The sequence below is a fragment of the Elephantulus edwardii genome, unplaced genomic scaffold (assembly GCF_000299155.1).
Source record: "Elephantulus edwardii isolate Elephantulus edwardi_28Jun2011 unplaced genomic scaffold, EleEdw1.0 scaffold00028, whole genome shotgun sequence".
Classification (NCBI taxonomy): Eukaryota; Metazoa; Chordata; class Mammalia; order Macroscelidea; family Macroscelididae; genus Elephantulus; species Elephantulus edwardii.
Window position 1 is genome coordinate 17,693,930 of NW_006399778.1, and position 6,553 is coordinate 17,700,482.

Genomic DNA, 6,553 nt, shown 5'->3' on the forward strand with positions numbered 1-6,553 from the left:
ACAGTTAAGGGAGGCTTCGCTTGTCCAACCTAGGCATTAACGCACGCTCCAAGGGCATTTCCATCTGCCACAGCCCTGCTCTGTGCTTCTCATACAAATGAGTTCATCTCAGGCTAAACGTCTACCTCAATTGCGAGACACACGGGACTGGAACCTAGTGCCCTGAATGAGCAGCGGTGAACAGACGCAGCTCTGAGGCAGGCTCTGAGAATGTGGTGAGGTAGACGGGGCAGTCTGACTTTCTCCCCGCATCTGCTTAGCCTGGCAGAGCTGCACTCAAGCTTTCTTTGGAAGCCTGGCGGGGAACTCCCGCCCAGTCCCTCCCCAACATGGCGTCGCCCGCAGGCCACCGCGCGCGGGCCCGCCGCGTTGACGTGCGTGCGCGCGCGTCCTCCGCGCCGGGGCCCGACGCATGCGCTCTGCTCACTCTCTTCTGGCGGCCAGAGCAGCAGCAGCGGCGACGGCGGCGGCGGCTTCAGCGGCATCGGTGGTGTTTGAGCGGAGAAAGATGGCGGCTCCCGGTGTCTCTGGGTCCCGCCAGCTGTGAGGCGTCCCCTCCCCAGAGTGCGGCCAGCACGGCCTCAGGCCGAGCGCCTCTGCTCTGGCACTGACCCCTTGTCTCTCCCCCTCGTCGCCAGCGAAGCGAAGCCGAGAACGTGGTGCGGGCTGGGCCAGGTGAGGCCTCCCCACCTCTGGGGACCGCGGCGGGGAGTCTGCGTCTTCTGCCCTTTACACCCCGGGCCCGTAGGGGGAATCGGGCGCCCAGGGTCCAGCGCAGGCCCTGCAGCCCGCGTGGGGGTCGATGCCACCCTGCCCCGGGTTCTCGCTGTCGTAGCTCTCAATCCCCTTGGGTTAGGCGGGGAGGAGACCCTTACCCCAAGTAGCCCATGGGTGGGAGCGAACCCTGCGCGTCTCCTTAAGCAGAGCCATTCTTGTCCCCCCACTGGGTCCACGAAGGGGTGTGTATGTATGAGATCAGGGCAAAGGATGGCTGTAGGGGTGTCAGGTACTCTCACCCCGCCCCCGAACCCTTAACTCCTTGCGAGAGGAACCGGAGTCGCGTGCCCTCCAAAATTGAGGCTGCGGCGAATGGTCAGCATCTCCGAAGCTGCAGCTGCAAGGTGAAGTTGGTTTTGGTATTTTGATTTTTAAAAAAATTGGCTTAAAAACCAAAAACACAGCGTTTCCTAGCCTCTCGCTTTTCCCAGTGTTCTCCCCGAGAGATGAGATCTCTTTGGTCTGAGACAGCTTCTGGTGAAAATTACTTGTACAAGGGGGCTAGTGGAGGGTGGGAACGAATTTGTAAACGAAAACAAGATAAAATTGTAACATTTTAGTAGTCTCTGCAGAGTAACTTCAGTGCTAATTAAGTCCTCGTTAGTTTGAAACCCTTGGATTGTCAAGATTGGCGGAGTAACCAATTGCTTTATCAGATCTCTTGATTTACTAGGAAAAGAAAAGCTTCATCCCTTAATTGGCAGTGTCTTTGGGTTTTTCTGTGGTGGGATTCTGATTGCCCTGGATGTAGATTCAGACACATTATCAGTTCTTACTTGCTGCCAGTGACATTGTAAGGTTCTTGGGATTGCTTTTTAAAACAACTTTTGTTGTTGTTCACCTGCTAATTGGGCGATTTACTTAGTTTTTCTTATAGTCTTGAAGGATAATCGCTTCATTTGGAATTGTTGAGGCAGTGGCTTTTACTTGGACAAACCAGATGATACCTTCTGCAATTTAAAATTCGTTTTTGCTTGTGCTTGAGGATGATGACATCATGGGTTTAAAGGGATCATGAAAATTTGAGAGGAAATACCAGCCTTTAAAGTTGCATATTTAAAAGCCCATAGTTTTTACAGTGACTTGTGAATGAGGCAGGCATTCTGTCAGATCCCTTACTTTGAATGCAGTGGTGTGTATAATTTGATATCTTCTGTTGTATGTTGTCCTTTTATGTCTTCTGTTTTCATTTTTAGAAATCCAATCTACATGTGACATTATTCAGTCTGTGTTGCTCCATGAATATTTCCGTACATCATAAAGCTTTTTAATTGTTAAAATGACATTTTTTTAAAAAAAGAGTCAACCATTAAGCTTAATACTGGCCAGCTTGTTGACCTTTAACCCCCCTCCAAACTTTTATTCTTAAAAGCCTTTTCCATAGAGATTTGTAACTCTTATTGGTAGTACCTTTGCTTAGAATGTAAACCTGAAACAACTTCTTTGTTGTAGAAAATTGGAGAGCTACTCTTTTTATCAATTTGCTAGTAAAGAGTCATGGGATTAATGCAGTAAAACACCCTGGTGGATCCACATTATGTTTTTTGACATAATATGTTTCTTTGTGCTAAATCATCTTCAAGTATGGATGCAACTTCACTACATCATTCATTCTCCATCATTCATTCTGTTTGACTTTTGTAATTCCTTACTTTACTTGGAATCACAAGAACACTAGGATAAGGGAAATAGTTTAAGGTGTGTCCTCTTAGTTTCTTTGATAAGATTCAGACCTACATGATTTCTAGCTATTAGGAAGAGCAAGCAAAGAATGCCATAACCCCCTCTGTGTTTTAGGAGAATTTAAAGCTCCATGGAGAAGTTACCTCAGATGACCAAATATGTGAACATTTTTCTGATTTCAGGATTGTTTTGGCTAGTAGAGTTAACAGCTTTCTAACACCAGAAGTCATTAGAGTAAATAATAATCTTCCCACTTTGTGAGATTGTTCTCTGGATCAAAAGAAGTGATGTTAAGGTGCTTTGTAGAATGTAAGACACTAGATGAGGGTTAGATGGATTATTTCTGTTTTATGAAACATCTTATGAAGACCCTCTGGACCAGGCATTGTGGGAAGTAGGTCCTAATGATTCTTTGTTTCAAGTTTTTTAATTATTTTGTGTGTGTGTGTACCATCAAATCAGGTCCAACTGGTACAGAAGGAGATTGCTCCTCCTTCTCCAGCAAAGCATTCGGTGGATTCTCGTCCTAATGATTCTTAAGATTACTGTTGATCTCAAGTTTAGTTGAGCCAGACAAGGAAAAAACACTTACTTACACTATGTGTAGGAAAGGAAGACTCTGGATGAGATGGATTGATGGAGCGATGGGGGTTAGTGTGTCAGAATCAGTGAGACTGGCTCGGACAGGGCAGGCTTCAGAGTTGCTGTACATAGGGTTGCAGGTGACTCGATGGCACATAACAACAGCAACAACAACAACAATATGTGTAGCATAGAAGTGTGTGAGGGGCATGCATTGAGGTGGCACTGAATCTAACCAAGTATGCTTTTCTCAGAGCTTGGTTGACTCTTTCCAGTCTTCTGTTTTTCTGTAGAAAAGTTGGCCTTTTGTGAGTGATACGCTTTTTTTTTTTAAATAAAAACTGATGTTTTTTTAAAAAAACCATTTAATTCTGTCATGATTTCTTTTTCTCTTTTATTCTTTCACTGTCATTACACTTCCCACACAGTACATCCCATTTATGGTTTCTGCATTCTCAAAAATCCAAAGGGATTTCGGGAGAACCTTTGAATGAGTCATACACACAGGCAACAAACAGAAATATTGCAACTGTAATGAAAATATCTCAGATTGCTTGGTGACAACTTCAGTGAGATCCTCCCTCCCCTCTTTGTAAACATGAGTCATTGTGTAGTTTCCATTTAATTACATTGTATTAATAAATGGAGTTTAGTTGTCAGTCCTTTTAATTAGAATGTTGACCATAGGTGGTTACAGTGCTATTTCCATTTTTCTCCAACAAAAAGAAGATACCTTTTAATAAAGTTGGCAGTTTAAACCAAAACTATACTAAAAACAATTTTATAGCATCATTTTGAATTTCTGTACACAACCCAATCCAGATTTCTCGTTTTAGAGCTGTTGTTTTGTAATTAATTTAGTATGTTAGGGCTGTTGTACATGAGTTGCAGGCAACTCAACAGCAAGCACTTATCAACAACTACCTGTGTTACAGAATTTCTGTGAAATTTTTAATTGCAGTGAATCTTTCTCAGAAATCATTGCTGTTGAGTCATAACTGACTGATCCCTGAGTGGATTTTCAGAGGAGATTGCTCTTCTTCCTCAGAGTCAGTGGTGGATTTGAACTATGGGACAGGCTCGGCCTTTGAACTTCCTATGGGCTCCGTCACAGGAGCTCCATTAGGTGGTGGCGTATTCATTGAACATGTGGAATCCAAATCTTTATTGTGATTTGAGTGAAGATTTACAAGGCAAATTATTTTTTCATTTAACCATTATACATGTTTTGTTAAATAGCATGACTTTCTAGAATCATAATACAGTTACATTTCTGATTCCCGTTAAAAAGCTTATACTCCTTTGTGTCTTTGATAATATCGTGTTGATTATCCACTTATTGACTATTGCCTTTCCCTTCACCAATCTTACTATGTGGTTATTACCTGTTTACTAATTTTTACTTATCATTGCCTTCCCTAAAGAGCAAAGAAGTCAGTTTTGAGGCTAAGGTGCACCTAACCATGCCAGGCTATTTTCAGTGGCTTGAAATGCATGTGAAAGTTGGACAATGAGTACGGAAGACTGAAGAGAAACTGTTTACTGTGACATTCTTGTAAAATTATGGGCATGGTTCTCAGAGGGGCTATTCCTTGGAGAGGGACATGATGCTTGGAAAGATGGAGGGTCAGTGAAGGAGACGAAAACCTCAACCAGATGGTTTGACATGGTGACTGCTGCCGTGGGCTCTGATGTGTCAGGAGGTGTGAGGATGGCACAGGAAAGGATGAGGTTTTGTTCAGCTGTTCACAGGGTTGCTATGAGTTGTACTCAACTCGATGGCACTTAACTGCAACAGCATTAATTCTGCATTTCCTTGTGCATGCATTGGAAAGCTTTTAAATTTGCTCTGGTGGCCTAGTGGCAAGAAGCTGCACTGCAATCCCAGAGGCACACGGTTCAAATCCACCAGATGCTCTGGCGGGAAAGGAGGGACAAGGGACAATCTCCTCCTGTACCAGTCAGATCCGATTTGATGGTACACACACACACACACACACACACACACACATAAAATAATAAAAAAATTTGCTTTGAATTCCAATTCGTTTTGTATTAAATTTCCACTTTTTAATTTGTAAGTTATTTTTCTCCTCGGTTAATTTAAGTTTTTCAATGTTGCTGTTCTTTGTTTTGCCTTAGTTTAATATTGAAGATATTTTCTCTAAGCTATTTTAAGACATTCACTAGTGTCGTATACTTTTCCCCTGACTTTATCTTTCCTTTATTTTCATCTTAAATATTTGATTCAAATTGTTATAGAGAACAAAGAATTTTTTTCCCAGGATCAATCTTCTGGTGCATAAAGATTAACGTTGATTATTAATTTATGAATACAGTTTTAAAGACTTTTTATATGAATACAGTTTTGTTAAATGTTACCTGTCCCCATCTGTTGACATTTCAGATATAAATCAAGGGAGAATGACATTTATTTCTCTATTCTAGTATTTGTTTTTAAAGCTCTTGTTCTTTTTTGTCAAAAAAGAGCAGTGTCTTGTCTTGGGATCAAGCAGGGCGGTACATACAGGACTGCTTTCTTCACTTTTGCTTTGAGATACTTTGTCTCTAATAGATCCTGTGGTCTTGCTCTTGCTAAGATCAAGCACATTTCTCTATTGTGTTGAAATGTTTGTTTCTTTTTGCAGCTTCTTCCAATTTTGGTTTGACTTTCCTTAACTTTTTCTCCTCAGTGCATGCAGTTTATTCCTTTTCCAAAAGTGTGTTTCCTAAATAATATTGGAATTTGTTAAGTTTTTTTCACAGAATGTTTAATGATAAGTGGACTAGATATTCACAGTGTTTTGGGTAACTCGACATTAACTGAATGATTTACATGTTCTTTGTGTCTAACTTGATAACTGTTAGTGTTGTTGGGTGCTGTCATATTGATTTCAACTGACAGCAACCCTGTTTGACAGAGGAGAACTGCCCCATAAGCTTTCCAAGGCTGTATATCCTTTAGTGAAGCAGGTGGCTAAATCTTTCTTCCATGGAGCTGCTGGGTGGGTTTGAACTGCCAGTATTTTGTCTAATAGCTGAACACTTAATCATTGTACACCAGGGCTCTTTAGCACCAGGTTTACCTAGACTCAAACCCTTCCTCAGTTATTAACCTTAGGTAAGAAAGTTAATATCTTCAAGTCTCAGTGTTTTCATCTCTAAACTGGAGATAATGGTGCCTATGTTATGGGATAATTAAATGTGAGAATATGGTGAACCTCTAAGTGCATTTCTTATCATGCAGCAGACACAAATCTTAAACATTGTTACATTGCTTTTTTTTTGAAATTAAAACTGCAACAAGACAACTTCTTTATAGCATAGTCCCAGTGGGATACCACTCCTTGAGCAGAAGTAGATGTACTTTATTTTTTTCTGTAACTGGAGAACTTCTCTTGTTTATGGTTTAACTTACCACTGTTGTCTTCATACCTATTAATTCCATAAAGATGGCCTTTTTTTGTTAAATAACATTTTTTTGTCTCTCTTTTTTTTTTTTTTTTTTTTT

General features: G+C 41.4%; 1 protein-coding gene across 1 annotated transcript in view; it reads left to right on the forward strand.

The window, feature by feature from the left end:
• Positions 1–466: 466 nt before the first annotated feature.
• Positions 467–6,553, forward strand: part of FBXO42 (F-box protein 42) — a 185,657-nt gene continuing 179,570 nt past the window's right edge. The window contains exon 1 of the mRNA XM_006883613.1: positions 467–675. The gene's annotated coding sequence lies outside the window, so the exon portion shown is untranslated. The remainder of the gene's footprint in view (positions 676–6,553) is intronic.